Raw genomic sequence first — 17,519 nt, 5'->3', positions numbered from 1 at the left:
AAAAGTAACCAGAACCAATACTAATGCTAATATGAATATCAATATTACTACTAACGATATCAGTCATTGAATATTTATTATCTCGGGCCACTGGGCTATGTCATCTTATTCAACTGTCACAAGTACGGTATCAATATTTCATGGTCACTTTGCAAATGAGGAAATTCAGGCTTAGGTTAAGTAACCTGCCTAAGGTTGACAGTGAATGAGTGGCCTAACTCAAAACTAGATTCAGCCAATTCCAAGATCCCCTTTCTTTTTTACTTCTTAAATAAATTTTTATATATTTAAGGTGCAAACATGAGGCTGTGATTACATATACATAGTGAAAGATGACTACAGTCAAGCTAATTAAAATATCTCCTCACATAGTTACCTTTTTTGTGTGTGATAACACCTGAAGTCTACTCTCTTAGCAAATTTCTAGTAATCAACATAGTGTTAATAACTATAGCCCGCATTTTGTACATTAGGTCCTACAACTTATTCATCCTTTGTACCATTTGACAACTTCCCTTATTCACCCATATTTCCACCCCTGGTAACCACTGTTCCACTCTCTGCTTTTACATATTCAACTTTTTTAAGGTTCCACATATAAGTGAGATCATGCAGTTGTTTTTCTTTCTGTGTCTGACTTATTTCACTTAGCATAACGTCCTCCCAGTTCATCCATATTGCTGCAAATACAAAGCCCCTTTTTTACCATGACGGACCACCTTGCACAGCTGTTTTTAAATAAACCAGTTTAATGCTGGCCTTAAGTTTAGGGGGTGGCTCTTGTTCACCATAAAACTCTTCTTCTGACAGAATATCCTATAACTTGGCCTTCTTGTTCCCTGATTGCTTTTGCTTTTCTGTGGTCCATTGTGACACTATCCAAGAATGTAGGGCCTTGCCACTTAAATGAATCAAGGTAACACAAGGTACTATAACAGATTCTTGGAGTGCTACAGTCTTGATCTGAAGGTTTTCCAGGATCTAAAAATGACACTGAGATTATCATAAAATGTTTTGGGAATGGTCAATAGATTCAATTCTATAGAAGAATAGGGACAATTATTATTATTCTGAAAATTATTCACTCAACTTGGTCAATTATTAATGATTTACCAAGTACCTATTCTACACAGAGCTGTCTTCTAGGTGCAATCTCTGGAAGAATCTCATTCATACACACTGCCCCAAGAGTGGGACAAAATGATATTGGCCTTTTAAAATTTCCAAATAATGTGTAGTTGAGGGGTTTTCCCACCTGAAGTCTCTGGGCAGTTGATTTTCCTCATCTCCTCACTTCACAAACTCTGCAAGCACAACAGGGAAAGCCCATTATGAAGTCTCTTGTTTTCCGGCATGATTGCACTCTCCAAATCAGGTCTGCAGTTGCCCCGTGAGACGATCTGTCTCTCTCTCTCTCTCTCTAACCCAGTGCTTCTTCCCTCAAGCAAAAATCAAGCTTTTATTCAAAGGCTCAGAGGATTCAGTTTACTCTCAATGATTGAGGAATGAGTGTGTGAGTATTAAAAAAAAAAAAAAAAAAAGCTGTTTAGAAAAAAAAACCTGTAAGAAATCGATTGTTTCTACTGGGGTTTAGAATGAGTATGGGGCTTGCATTTAAAGGTGGATCTCTCTAACATACTAAAAGATGACTTGAAGCCAAACAATGAAGTTCTCTAAAAAGAATAGACACTGAAGCAACTGAAGACCTGATCTATTTTCTCTCCCTTCTTGGTCTACTTCATTCACTCATCTACTTCTAAGCACCTACCCTGTGGAAGGTGCTGGGAATCTAGGGCATCAAAACCCAGTCCTTACCAGCAGGTTTACACTAACCAGACAGTACGACTAGTGCAATGCCAGAGGGAAGCACAGAGTGACAGCTTAGTTATAAAAGTTACTGACCTCCTCTGCATACCAGGCCCTGGGCATCACAGTGTCATTCCCTTTAACTATTAAAATCCAACAGGGTCCTTATTCTCACAAATATGGAAACAGAGATTCAAGGGAAATAACTCAACCAAGATCATGCATTTATTAATGGCAGGGATGGAATTTAAGTCCAGATCGACCTAATTCCAAAACCTGATTTCTTAATTACTTTGTAATACTGTTAAGAAAGTACAGTGAAGGGACACAAAAGCTGCAATCCAGAAGTCTTCATGGAGGAGGTAGCACCCCAAGTCTGAAAGGTGTAAGGAATGGCCCAGGGGAAAGAGATGGCAAATGCCTTCCTGGATCTGGATCTGGACCTGGACCTGGACCTGGACCTGGACCTGGCCAGGCTGGAGAGCAAGCTGGTGCCAGGGCCAGGAAGAGCCCAGTGTGGCAGGCTAAGAAGGTGGAGCTTGGCCCAGGAAGCCATGGGAAGACACTGAGTGATTTCAGGAGAGGAAATTCTATACCTGAATTTTTTTTTTTTTCTTTTTTTTTTTAGAAATTTCATGTAATGTCTGAAACATTTATATTAACATATTTCCATACATATTTCCATACAAATACAAATATAAGATTTTTAGAAATTTCATGTAATATCTGAAACATTTATATTAACATATTTCCATACAAATAACCCAATGAAAGTTTAGTATTAGTTGTTTTGTTTGCTTTTTTATACTGCAGGTTCTTATTAGGCATCAATTTTATACACATCAGTGTATACATGTCAATCCCAATCGCCCAATTCAGCACACCACCATCCCCACCTCACCGCAGTTTTCCCCCCTTGGTGTCCATATGTCCATTCTCTACATCTGTGTCTCAACTTCTGCCCTGCAAACTGGCTCATCTGTACCATTTTTCTAGGTTCCACATACATGCATTAATATACGATATTTGTTTTTCTCTTTCTGACTTACTTCACTCTGTATGACAGTCTCTAGATCCATCCACGTCTCAACAAATGACTCAATTTCGTTCCTTTTTATGGCTGAATAATATTCCATTGTATATATGTACCAAATCTTCTTTAGCCATTCGTCTGTTGATGGGCATTTAGGTTGCTTCCATGACCTGGCTATTGTAAATAGTGCTGCAATGAACATTCGGGTGCATGTGTCTTTTTGAATTACGGTTTTCTCTGGGTATATGCCCAGTAGTGGGATTGCTGGGTCATATGGTAATTCTATTTTTAGTTTTTTAAGGAACCTCCATATTGTTCTCCATAGTGGCTGTATCAATTTACATTCCCACCAACAGTGCAAGAGGGTTCCCTTTTCTCCACACCCTCTCCAGCATTTGTTGTTTGTAGATTTTCTGATGATGCCCATTCTAACAGGAGTGAGGTGATACCTCATTGTAGTTTTGATTTGCATTTCTCTAGTAATTAGTGATGTTGAGCATCTTTTCATGTGCCTCGTGGCCGTCTGTATGTCTTCTTTGGAGAAATGTCTATTTAGGTCTTCTGCCCATTTTTGGATTGGGGTGTTTGTTTCTTTGATATTGAGCTGAATGAGCTGTTTATATATTTTGGAGATTAATCCTTTGTCCGTTGATTCATTTGCAAATATTTTCTCCCATTCTGAGGGTTGTCTTTTCGTCTTGTTTATGGTTTCCTTTGCTGTGCAAAAGCTTTGAAGTTTCATTAGGTCCCACTTGTTTATTTTTGTTTTTATTTCCATTACTCTAGGAGGTGGATCAAAAAAGATCTTGCTGTGATTTATGTCAAAGAGTGTTCTTCCTATGTTTTCCTCTAAGAGTTTTATAGTGTCCAGTCTTATATTTAGGTCTCTAATCCATTTTGAGTTTATTTTTGTGTATGGTGTTAGGGAGTATTCTAATTTCATTCTTTTACATGTAGCTGTCCAGTTTTCCCAGCACCACTTATTGAAGAGACTGTCTTTTCTCCATTGTATATCTTTGCCTCCTTTGTCATAGATTAGTTGACCATAGGTGCGTGGGTTAATCTCTGGGCTTTCTATCTTGTTCCATTGATCTATGTTTCTGTTTTTGTGCCAGTACCATATTGTCTTGATTACTGTAGCTTTGTAGTATAGTCTGAAGTCAGGGAGTCTGATTCCTCCAGCTCCATTTTTTTGCCTCAAGACTGCTTTGGCTATTCGGGGTCTTTTGTGTCTCCATACAAATTTTAAGATGATTTGTTCTAGCTCTGTAAAAAATGCCATTGGTAATTTGATAGGGATTGCATTGAATCTGTAGATTGCTTTGGGTAGTATACTCATTTTCACAATGTTGATTCTTCCAATCCAAGAACATGGTATATCTCTCCATCTGTTGGTATCATCTTTAATTTCTTTCATCAGTGTCTTATAGTTTTCTGCATACAGGTCTTTTGTCTCCCTAGGTAGGTTTATTCCTAGGTATTTTATTCTTTTTGTTGCAATGGTAAATGGGAGTGTTTCCATAATTTCTCTTTCAGATTTTTCATCATTAGTGTATAGGAATGCAAGAGATTTCTGTGCATTAATTTTGTATCCTGCAACTTTACCATATTCATTAATTAGCTCTAGCAGTTTTCTGGTGGCAGGTTTAGGATTCTCTATGTATAGTATCATGTCATCCGCAAACAGTGACAGTTTTACTTCTTCTTTTCCAATTTGTATTCCTTTTATTTCTTTTTCTTCTCTGATTGCCGTGGCTAGGACTTCCAGAACTATGTTGAATAATAGTGGTGAGAGTGGACATCCTTGTCTCGTTCCTGATCTTAGAGGAAATGCTTTCAGTTTTTCACCATTGAGAATGATGTTTGCTGTGGGTTTGTCATATATGGCCTTTATTATGTTGAGGTAGGTTCCCTCTATGCCCACTTTCTGGAGAGTTTTTATCATAAATGGGTGTTGAATTTTGTCAAAAGCTTTTTCTGCATCTATTGAGATGATCATATGGTTTTTATTCTTCAATTTGTTAATATGGTGTATCACATTGATTGATTTGCGTATATTGAAGAATCCTTGCATCCCTGGGATAAATCCCACTTGATCGTGGTGTATGATCCTTTTAATGTGTTGTTGGATTCTGTTTGCTAGTATTTTGTTGAGGATTTTTGCATCTATATTCATCAGTGATATTGGTCTGTAATTTTCTTTTTTTGTAGTGTCTTTGTCTGGTTTTGGTATCAGGGTGATGGTGGCCTCATAGAATGAGTTTGGGAGTGTTCCTTCCTCTGCAATTTTTTGGAAGAGTTTGAGAAGGATGGGTGTTAGCTCTTCCCTAAATGTTTGATAGAATTCACCTGTGAAGCCATCTGGTCCTGGACTTTTGTTTGTTGGAAGATTTTTAATCACAGTTTCAATTTCATTACTTGTGATTGGTCTGTTCATATTTTCTGTTTCTTCCTGATTCAGTCTTGGAAGGTTATACCTTTCTAAGAATTTGTCCATTTCTTCCAGGTTGTCCATTTTATTGGAATAAAGTTGCTTACAGTAGTCTCTTAGGATGTTTTGTATTTCTGCGGTGTCTGTTGTAACTTCTCCTTTTTCATTTCTGATTTTATTGATTTGAGTCCTCTCCCTCTTTTTCTTGATGAGTCTGGCTAATGGCTTATCAATTTTGTTTATCTTCTCAAAGAACCAACTTTTAGTTTTATTGATCTTTGCTATTGTTTTCTTTGTTTCTATCTCATTTATTTCTGCTCTGATCTTTATGATTTCTTTCCTTCTGCTAACTTTGGGTTTTGTTTGTTCTTCTTTCTCTAGTTTCTTTAGGTGTAAGGTTAGATTGTTTACTTGAGATTTTTCTTGTTTCTTTAGGTAGGCTTGTATAGCTATAAACTTCCCTCTTAGAACCGCTTTTGCTGCATCCCATAGGTTTTGGGTCGTCGTGTTTTCATTGTCATTTGTCTCTAGGTATTTTTTTATTTCCTCTTTGATTTCTTCAGTGATCTCTTGGTTATTTAGTAACGTATTGTTTAGCCTCCATGTGTTTGTCTTTTTTACGTTTTTTTCCCTGTAATTCATTTCTAATCTCATAGCGTTGTGGTCAGAAAAGATGCTTGGTATGATTTCAATTTTCTTAAATTTACTGAGGCTTGATTTGTGACCCAAGATGTGATCTATCCTGGAGAATGTTCCGTGCGCACTTGAGAAGAACGTGTAATCTGCTGTTTTTGGATGGAATGTCCTATATATATCAATTAAATCTATCTGGTCTATTGTGTCATTTAAAGCTTCTGTTTCCTTATTTATTTTCATTTTGGATGATCTGTCCATTGGTGTAAGTGAAGTGTTAAAGTCCCCCAGTATTACTGTGTTACTGTCGATTTCCTCTTTTATAGCTGTTAGCAGTTGCCTTATGTATTGAGGTGTGCCTATGTTGGGTGCATATATATTTATAATTGTTATATCTTCTTCTTGGATTGATCCCTGGATCATTATGTAGTGTCCTTCCTTGTCTCTTGTAACATTCTTTATTTTAAAGTCTATTTTATCTGATATGAGTATTGCTACTCCAGCTTTCTTTTGATTTCCATTTGCATGGAATATCTTTTTCCATCCCCTCACTTTCAGTCTGTATGTGTCCCTAGGTCTAAAGTGGGTCTCTTGTAGACAGCATATATATGGGTCTTGTTTTTGTATCCATTCAGCCAGTCTATGTCTTTTGGTTGGGGCATTTAATCCATTCACGTTTAAGGTAATTATCGATATGTATGTTCCTATGACCATTTTCTTAATTGTTTTGGGTTTGTTTTTGTAGGTCCTTTTCTTCTCTTGTGTTTCCCACTTAGAGAAGTTCCTTTAGCATTTGTTGTAGAGCTGGTTTGGTGGTGTTGAATTCTCTTAGCTTTTGCTTGTCTGTAAAGCTTTTGATTTCTCCATCAAATCTAAATGTGATCCTTGCCGGGTAGAGTAATCTTGGTTGTAGGTTCTTCCCTTTCATCACATTAAGTATATCATGCCACTCCCTTCTGGCTTGCAGAGTTTCTGCTGAGAAATCAGCTGTTAACCTTATGGGAGTTCCCTTGTATGTTATTTGTCGTTTTTCCCTTGCTGCTTTCAATAATTTTTCTTTGTCTTTAATTTTTGCCACTTTGATTACTATGTGTCTCGGCGTGTTTCTCCTTGGGTTTATTCTGTATGGGACTCTCTGCGCTTCCTGGACTTGGGTGGCTATTTCCTTTCCCATGTTAGGGAAGTTTTCGACTATAATCTCTTCAAATATTTTCTCTGGTCCTTTCTCTCTCTCTTCTCCTTCTGGGACCCCTATAATGCGAATGTTGTTGCGTTTAATGTTGTCCCAGAGGTCTCTTAGGCTGTCTTCATTTCTTTTCATTCTTTTTTCTTTAGTCTGTTCCGCAGCAGTGAATTCCACCATTCTGTCTTCCAGGTCACTTATCCGTTCTTCTGCCTCAGTTATTCTGCTATTGATTCCTTCTAGTGTAGTTTTCATTTCAGTTATTGTATTGGTCATCTCTGTTTGTTTGTTCTTTAATTCTTCTAGGTCTTTGTTAATCATTTCTTGCATCTTCTCAATCTTTGCCTCCATTCTTATTCCGAGGTCCTGGATCATCTTCACTATCATTATTCTGAATTCTTTTTCTGGAAGGTTGCCTATCTCCACTTCATTTAGTTGTTTTTCTGGGGTTTTTTCTTGTTCCTTCATCTGGTACATAGCCCTCTGCGTTTTCATCTTGTCTATCTTTCTGTAACTGTGGTTTTTGGTCCACAGGCTGCAGGATTGTAGTTTTTCTTGCTTCTGTTGTCTGCCCTCTGGTGGTTGAGGCTATCTAAGAGGCTTGATGGGAGGCTCTGGTGGTGGGTAGAGCTGACTGTTGCTGTGGTGGTCAGAGCTCAGTAAAACCTTAATCCACTTGACTGTTGATCGGTGGGGCTGGGTTCCCTCCCTGTTGCTGTGGCGTCAGAGCTCAGTAAAACCTTAATCCACTTGACTGTTGATGGGTGGGGCTGGTTTCCCTCCCTGTTGGTTGTTTTGCCTGAGGCAACCCAACACTGGAGCCTACCCATGCTCTTTGGTGGGGTTAATGGCAGACTCTGGGAGGGCTCACGCCAAGGAGAACTTCCCAGAACCTCGGCTGCCAGTGTCCTTATCCCCACGGTGAAACAGAGCCACCACTTGCCTCTGCAGGAGACCCCCCAAAACCAGCAGGTAGGTCTGGTTCAGTCTCCCCCAGGGTCACTGCTCCTTCCCCTGGGTCCCGATGCACACATTACTTTGTGTGTGCCCTCCAAGAGTGGGGTCTCTGTTTCCCCCAGTCCTGTCAAAGTCCTGCAATCAATTCCCACTAGGCTTCAAAGTCTGATTCTCTAGGAATTCCTCTTCCCGTAGCCGGACCCCCAGGTTGGGAAGCCTGACGTGGGGCTCAGAACCTTCACTCCAGTGGGTGGACTTCTGTGGTATAAGTGTTCGCCAGTCTGTGAGTCACCCACCCAGCAGTTATGGGATTTGATTTTACTCTGATTGCGCCCCTCCTACCGTCTCACTGTGGCTTCTCCTCTGTCCTTGGACGTGGGGTATCCTCCTTGGTGAAGTCCAGGGTCTTCCTGTCAATGATTGTCCAGCAGCCAGTTTTGATTCTGGTGCTCTCGCAAGAGGGAGTGAGAGCACGTCCTTCTACTCCGCCATCTTGGTTAAATCTATACCTGAATTTTTAAAAACTTTTCTAGATGTTTTATTTTTCTTGCCTTAAATTCAGCAAAATTAATTATGTCATTATAATCAAGTTTTTCACATACATTGTATTTTATGAACAGTAATGCCAAATTAGGTAACTTTTCTTGCATCAGTGTTAACTTTTTATTCATTTAATTTTAGAGAAACCAAAAGCCAACTGAGCTATCTTATTCTTTAATCACTCTTTAAATATGAAGTTACCCATAGTGTTCAATAATACTGAACAATGGCAAGGGGAAAAAAAGATGTCTCAGATTCATATGATAAATAATGATAGAATAATATATAAACTCGTTTCCTGAAAAATAATCTAGACAGGGAAGGAAATGTCTATGGCTATAAAAGGGTAGCACAAGGGATCCTTGTGATGGAATTGTTCTATATCTTGACTGTGCTGGTGGTGGTTATGCAAACCCACATATGATACAGTCACACAGAACTGAATTCTGACACACACACATACACACAAGTATATACACACAAATGAGTACATGTAAAACTGGTGAAATCTAAATAAGGCTAGTAGATTGCATCAAGGTCAATTTCCTGGTTGTCATACCATACCAAAGTTATGCAAAATGTTGCCATTGAGGAAAATTGTATGAAGGTTATACAGGATCCCTGTATATCATTTCCTAATACTCAGTGGGTATCTACAGTTATCTCAAAACAAAATATGATTTAATAATGAGTGGTTCTCAATTTATTGTGGGTTACCGGGAGAATCTGGCAAAAACTTTAGACTCTTTTCCACAAAAATGCACATAAAATTTTCTTCATACAATTTCATAATGTTCATGAAGCCCCTGAAATTCCTCTGAATCTATATTCTTTGCCATTCTACAGATCCATACAGACACTCAGAAAGTTGATGCTCTGCCATTCCAAGGATAATGTTGTATTAAAAGCTTTTACTCTAGAACAAGACTGCATTCAAATCCTCACTCTAACAGTTCCAAAACCCTTCCACTGACCTTGGCAAGTTGTTTAACCTCTCAGTTTCCTAGTTAGTAAGATGAAATTTATAATTTTACATACACTTATAAGGATTAAATTAGTTAGTATAGTAAAACATTTACAAGTGCACCATGAACATAATAAGCACTCAAAAATTGTTATTATCTATAAGGCTGCCAGATATCAGTTCCATCCAGTCTCTCCAGCTTCATTGGCCCTGTGTTCCCATTCCTATGCTCTGCTTGAACCATAATTTCTCCTACAACTTTTGTATATGCTGTCCCCTCTCCCAACTTCTACCTATTCACCCTCATACAACATGGTAACCTTTCACTTTCATCCATCTGATCTCAATGCAAGCATCACTTCCTCTGGGAATTCTTCTCTGACCTCACTGACGAGGTCAAATGTTCCTTTTATAAGCTCTTATGAAGCTCAGCACTACACAATATTTATCTTAGATGTAGTTTCATTATATACCTGGAGTGCTATGTGAATGACATATGCCTCTCCACTAGATTTTAAACTCCATGAGAAAAACTGAATTTGATTTTACTCTCAAGAGTGTCCTCAGCACTTACTGCAATCCTGGGCTCACGCTAAATACTCAATAACTATTTGTTGAATGACTGAATAAATAAATGAATGAATAAAACTATAATGACAGAAGCTAACAGATATGCAAGACATTATAAAGTAGGCTGTTCACCCAACAGACGGCAGGTTTCTTCTCTATCATCAGTTCACAAGAGAGAACATTAACACTTAAAAAGATCTTATATTCCATCTAGTATTTCCATACCTGTCATCTCAAGACTTTATCATAGTAAAAGGGATTCTAATTCTCTCACTCTTTGTAAGTTACACTGGAATACGTGAAAAATAATAGAGCCATAGACAATCAAAATGCCATTCTGCTTTGAGCCATACCTCTTCATTCTGAACTATACACACACACACACACACACATGCACACACACACAAACACAGTCACTCTCACTTGCACACAAAAGGACCCAAAGAGAAAACTAAATTTCCCCAGGTCTTTTCAACATACAGATGCATATCTCATCAATGTTTATTCATCTTCCCACTGTACTGACTCTCAAGGAAGTAAATGGTATTAAATGAGAAAAAAGAGCAACTTAGAGAAAAAAATAAAGCCTACCATCAGGCTTTCCTCCATCTCCCAATTATACCCCTAGTCTTTCTAGACACTTTGCCCACATCTCCTTCAGTTTTCCCTGCTAAGGCATGTTAGTAGAAAGGGCCCACAGTTGGATTAATTGGATCAACATTGAAGTTTTCATTTGCTACGTGAGTTTAACAAATTAATCTGGCATATAATGAAATATTGTGAAACAGTTTCAGAATGGATACTGCAAATCCTGCCTTGTTCAATTACTGTCAAAATGCGCATACAGGAAAAATATGAAAATCTGAACATATAATTGCAGACTTAATTACCACTCTGTGCTAACCAGAGGCAATCACACTGAATTTGTCAAAGCATTTAAACTAGTTATAAAGTCTCTGTATAATTCCAAGAAATGGGAATACATAAGCGAACACTAAACAGACTTGATGAACTTGATCTTTCTTATTTTCCTTGAGTTGTGAAGATGGCCTAAGAAACAGTGGTTAACCAGAGTTGGGGGGTGAGGGAAATGTTAATTAAAGGGTACAAAGTTGCAGTTACGTAGGATGAATAAGTTGTAGAGATTTAATGTATAGCATGGTGACTATAATTAATAATACAGTATTGTATAATTGAAATGTACCAAAAAAGTAGATCTTAAATGTTCTCACCACATACACAGACAAATAGTAATCATGAAAAAAAAAAAAAATCTTAACTTTACGCTTAATCAAATGATCATCCCAAAATTTAACATCAAAAGAAGACATATATTGAGCTCAACAGGCCTGGTCTACATCCTGGCTCTAATTCTATGGCCTTGGGTGTCTTAGAATCTCACTTTTCTCAGCTTTAAGGAGGCATCGAAAACACCTACTTCCCAGTGGTTTTGTGTGTATGATAATGACAATAATAGTAACGATAATAACAATAGACATAGGTGAGGAGCCAGGACCTGGCCTCACAACCACCCATTGTGGTGGGACAGCTCTGGAGAAACAGACCAGATACCTGGGCAGATGGAAGTGTTTTCAGCTAACATACCACCAACTGCAAGCATACCTAGAAGCACCCATCCTTCAGCTATTCCTTGGGGTGAGAAAGGGGGTGGGCTTAGGGCCACATGCCTGAAACTTGGGTCCTGTTTAACTCTCTGCACAGTCTCTTCGTTGGCAAGGAGAGATCTGATGATGAAATAACTCAGAACAAAGAACCAACCTGGGTGTTCAGTTTGCCAAGCTGGAGTCACACAGCAGGCTGGACACCTGAAGATATCCCCAGTGGAAACAAATGCTGTGTACCCTGGCTTGCCTTGAGTATAGTACATTTAATTTATGAATTTAGACTGTCAAGAAACCAAAAGCCATAAAATAGAACCAGCATTGTCAACTACCTATTATATGCCAGGAACTTCTGTTATCATATCTTCATTTGTGAAATGGGGATGACAATAAAATAACACCAAACTCTCCAGGTTAATTAATAATTTTTAAAACAAAGATGGTGCAAGAATGATCAGAACAGGATTTTTCAGTGGACCACAATTATGAATCAGCTCTTAGAATTTAATAGTTTACAAAGTATGTAAACGTATATCATCTCACTTGAATTACCTTTTTTGTCATTAATTTTTTTATTGAATGAAAGATTCTTTAAATTCTGTAGTGCTTTACAATTTTCAAAAGTTTCACACATAATTTTATAAATCCCATAAAAAACCTTAAAAGAAAAGCTTTTGATAAAGTTCAACATCCATTTATGATAAAAACTCTCCAGAAAGTGGGCATACAGGGAACATACCTTGACATATAAAGGCCGTAAATGAAAAACCCACAGCGAACATCACACCTAATGGTGAAAGGATGAAAACATTTCATCTAAGTTCAGGAACCAGGCAAGGATATCCACTCTCCCCACTTTTTTCCCAAGGCATTTTTAAAGACAGACTTCATTTTTCAGATCAGTTTTAGGTTCAGAGCAAAACTGACAGGAAACTACAGAGCGCTCCCATATACCTGCTGTCCCTAACGTGCACAACCTCCCCCACTACTGACATTTCCCACAAGAAATAAAAGGAATCCGTTGTGGAAAAGAAGAAGTTAAACTGTCCCTGTTTGCAGATGACAGGATGCTATATATAGAAACTCCTAAAGACACTACCAGAAAACTACCAGAGCTTATCAGTGAATTCAGTAAAGTTGTCAGATACAAAATTAATACACAGAAATCTGTTGCATTTCTATACACCAACAACAAACTATCAGAATGAGAAATTAAGGAAACAATCCCATTTGCCATCCCATCAAAAAGAATAAAATACCCGGGAATAAATCTACCTAAAGAGGTAAAAGACCTGTACTTGGAAAACTACAAGACACTGATGAAAAAATTAAAGATGACACAGGCAGAAAAATATACCATGTTCTTAAATTGGAAGAATCAATATTATTAAAATAACCATATTTCCTAAGGCAATCTACAGATTCAATGCAATCCCTATCAAAATACCAATGGCATTTTTCACAGAACTAGAACAAATAATTCTCAAATTTGTGGGAAAACACAAAAGACCCAGAACAGCCAAAACAATCTTGAGAAAGAAGAACAGAGCTGGAGTAATCATGCTCCCTGACTTCAGACTATCCTACAAAGCTACAGTAATCAAAACAGCATGGTACTCTTATTTACAAAACAGAAGTAGAGTCACGGATGTAGAGAACAAACTTATGGTTATCAGGGTTTGAGGGAGGGGGGAATTGGGAGATTGGGATTGACATATACACACTACTATATAGAGAATGGATAGATGATGGGGACCTACTGTATAGCACAGGGAACTGTACTCAATACTCTGTGATGGCCTATATGGGAAAAGAATCTAAAAAAGAGTGGATATATATATATATATATATATATATATATAGCTGATTTGCTTTGCTGTACACCTGAAATTAGCACAGCATTGTAAATCAACTATATCCCAATAAAAATTTTTACATATAAAATAATAAAAAAAAAAAAACAGTATGGTACTGGCCCAAAGACAGACACATAGATCAACGGAACAGAAAAGACGGCCCAGAACTAAACCCACACACTTATGGTAAACTAATCTATGGCAAAGGAGGCAAGAACATACAATGGAGAAAAGACAGTCTCTTTAATTAGTGGTGCTGGGAAAACTGGACAGCTGCATGTAAAATATGAAATTAGAACATTCTCTTACCAATATACAAAAATAAATGCAAAATAGATTAAAGATCTAAATGTAACACTGGGTACTATAAAATTCCTAGAGGAAAACATAGGCAAAACACTCGTTGACATAAATCACAGGAATATTTTTTTGGATTCATCTCCTAAAGCAAAGGAATCACTTAAATAATCTTGAGAACTGTGATTATATATGAAATTTAACAATCCTACCATTTGTCCTCAATGACAGATAATTCGTTTATGAATGAGTATTAATTGAGCACCTACTATGTATTGGACACTGTTCTAGGCATGGGAATACAGCTGTGAACAGGATAATGTTCCTCTTCTAAGAAGACTGATATTGCAGTGACAGATATAAACACAAAATGTGTAAGCTACAAGTCAACAAAATAATGTATGATACAGAATAACTGTGCATCTGCTTTAGATTGCATGTCACCAAGGGCTCTCTGAGGAGACAACATTTGAGCAGGAGTCCTCAAGTCCCATGTTTGTATGTCTGAGAAATGTCTTAATCCTACAGGCTTAATACCTTCTTGATTAAACTACTGGCCTATGTTTTACTCCATGAATAACAATTAAAATACTGGAGGTGACCATTTATTTCAACTTTCTGCCTACTCACACCTTCACCAGAGCACGTACTATATTAACCACAATGATCTGCTTAACTAAAAGCAATAATTTGTACTATAATATTACTTTCCCCTCTCAGATACCTTTACATCTATTTTCCCTTTGATGCTGAGAAGTGGGTAATGCTGTCCCTGTTGAGCTAGTAAGGAAGCTATGGCTTGCCTCACGTCACACAGCCAGTGGGTTATGCAAAATCAAGGCTACTGACTACAATGCCTTTTTGGAATATACTTCTAGTACAGAGAGAACTTCATTTAGTTTAATCAACATGTGTGAAATTTCTATAGTTGTTCTGTTAATTGCCAGCGATAGAAATTACTCAAAATGGGAAAGACAGGATCTTTGACCTGATCAAGCTCCCAATCTAGTCAGAAAAGCATTTAAATAATTAAACGTAAACTCATTAGGAAAACATAACACCCTGGGGAATAAGGGATGGAGTTTTACAAGTGCAGCATGTAACCTGGGCCTTGAAGGATGAGCGGGGGCTTACCAAGGAGAGAATAAACCCAGGGTGGGGCGGTGGTCCAGAGGAAACTGATCAAATAGAAACAGAAAAGATAATGATGAGTTAGGAAAGCAGCCATCAGACTCTTGTGACTGAGGCAGAGGATGAGTCCGTAAACTAAGCAAGAGTCGAACTGTCAGTGTCACTGAATGATAGGTTAAGAAATGGGGACTTCGTTCTGTTCGAAATGGAATGCACTGGAGCACTGACAGCTTGTGAATAATAACATACAATCAATACCTTAGAAAAGGCCTTCTGGAGGTAGAGTAGAGAATGAGCTGAAGCCAGGCGGTGGCTGGTGGCAGGAGAGCAGTATAAAAGTTATAATCGTCCACGGAGAAAAGCAGAGGTCCAGAACTAGGACAGTGCCAATTTTAAAGGCAGCTAACCCTTCAGCTTCTATGGAGAAATAATGGGCAGAGGAGAAAGCAAAGATCTAGATGTCTTTCCTTTATCCAAGCCCTCTACAGGTCCTGGTATAGTCTTGAAAGTTGTGTATTACTTTCTTTTAATTGGAATTATTATTAAAGAATATTGAAACCCTGGGCTTTAATTCTGTTGTTTGAAAGTCCATATATACATGTACATCCAGCGCCTGAGAAGCTCTTTGATCTACCTCATTATGTGGATCATGGTCATTTGTTGCACGCCTCTGTGATGTTAATAAATACTTCCCAAGGCAGGAGTCATCATGCAGTGCACACACATGCATCCTCTAGTCTCGTGCATGTTCAAGAAGAGTCTGAGTCAGACAGCTCCTGATTCCCACCTTGAGAGGTGATGGGAAAGACTCTAGCCTTTGACTGTTCTGACACAGACTGAAAGGCACTGCCCATTTCTTCACTTACTTTCTGTCTCCTAAAAAAGGCTGTTTTGACAAGTGAAGGTAATTGTTGTTTACTTCTGGCTAGTGTCAAAGCTGGGTTTTGCTGGGCAAATGTGGTTCAGACACATTCCCCAAAGGGTGAAGAGTCAGAACTCCAACCTTGATAATTGAAGAAAAGGGCTAGAAAACGATTTGGCAAGTCTCATCCTGCACTGGGAATGTGACTCACCTCAAAGCAGTTTTCACTGAGCTTACACCAGGAGGAAAGCAAAGCTGAGGAATCTGGAAGGCTCACTGCTCACTCTGCATTAGCAGAGCCATCTCGCCAAGTGCTGAAAAGCCTCTGTGCTGGGTACAGAAGCACAAATTCCTTGTGCTGATGCAAAAAAATAAAAATAAAAATAAAAATAAATATGGATCAATGGAGCTTGGTTCAACAAAAAAATTTATCCAGATATAGAATAAGTCTAAATACCTAAACTAACTTGCTAAACAACATCTACTGTGCAAGTTTCACTGTGAAATTTGTTTATATCCAAAAACCAAAAACCTAATCCAAAAAGGAACTGGATTCAAATCCTAGCTCTCCCACTTGCTAGCCATGTGACTTTGAGAAAGTTATTTAAGGTCTTTAAGTTTGTTTGTTCCCAAGTAAAACGGTCGTAACAAGAGAAACTGTCACACAAGAGTGATGTAAAAATTAAACAACAAAATATGCACAAGTTAGTACAGTGTCTGGCACATAGTAAGTATTCAAAAAATGTCACTGGTGAATTACCAGTACCATCATTATCCTTCTCTTTCTTGCCTTATGCTTCTTGTGTGGTGGTTAAAAGCATCAGTGGTGGGAGTGTCATTCTAATCCCACCTAGACCACTCATTCAGTGTGTGATCAGTCTTCTTCCTCAGCAACAAGATATGGATGTTAATAATAATACTTACTCATAGGGTTTGGGGAAGAATTGAATAATATAATAGATGTAAGGCTACTAGAATGTGTCTTGACACATGGTACATGTTCAATATATGTCATTGTGATTATTATTATCCTAACCATCATCATCACTATTTTCAGCCACACCACAATTTAATTGCCAACACACTGGTGATATGTACCACAACGTGAGATGTATGAATAGAAGGCATCACTCTGATTTTTCTAGAAATCACTCCTTGGGGTCCTCTGTCCCTAAGGATTTGAATGGATTTAGGGCCAAGGTGGAGTTCTAGTTCTCAGTTCTAATGCCATCACAGAAAAAGGAACAGACAGAAAGAGCCCTTATGCATTTGAACCCAATATCTTAAGTTCAATAGAAGAACCCTATGTAAGAAGTCGGAAAGCAAGAAAGGAAATATCAAAGTTACTATTGACCCTTTCTTTAGTACTATGAATTGTGAAAATCAAGAAAAGAATGTCAGGTAGAATATCCCTCTCTGGGTAGACTAGAAATAAAAGCTTTACTAGGTATTTCACACTTTGCTCAATGTCTTACATGCACTATCTCATTTATTCCTCAACACAGCCTTCAGAGGAGCATACAATTATTAGTCCCATGTGTGACTGAGACTTGGAGGGATTAAGTGACTTATCCAAGGTCATTCAATTATAAGAGGCAAAGCTGGCATATGTATTTTCCTCTTGAAAATTATAT

The 17,519-nt window shown here is 38.0% G+C and overlaps 1 long non-coding RNA gene across 1 annotated transcript in view; it reads left to right on the top strand.

Annotated features, from left to right (window-relative positions):
- Positions 1 to 2,430: 2,430 nt before the first annotated feature.
- Positions 2,431 to 17,519, top strand: part of LOC309657226 — a 37,821-nt gene continuing 22,732 nt past the window's right edge. Inside the window, exon 1 of the long non-coding RNA XR_014261723.1 lies at positions 2,431 to 4,633. This is a non-coding gene — a long non-coding RNA (uncharacterized lncRNA). The remainder of the gene's footprint in view (positions 4,634 to 17,519) is intronic.

Source organism: Balaenoptera physalus (assembly GCF_965194825.1).
Source record: "Balaenoptera physalus genome assembly, chromosome: 3".
Taxonomy (NCBI): Eukaryota; Metazoa; Chordata; class Mammalia; order Artiodactyla; family Balaenopteridae; genus Balaenoptera; species Balaenoptera physalus.
The sequence above is the reverse complement of the archived record's forward strand: the minus strand, read 5'-3'. Positions and strand labels throughout refer to the sequence as shown.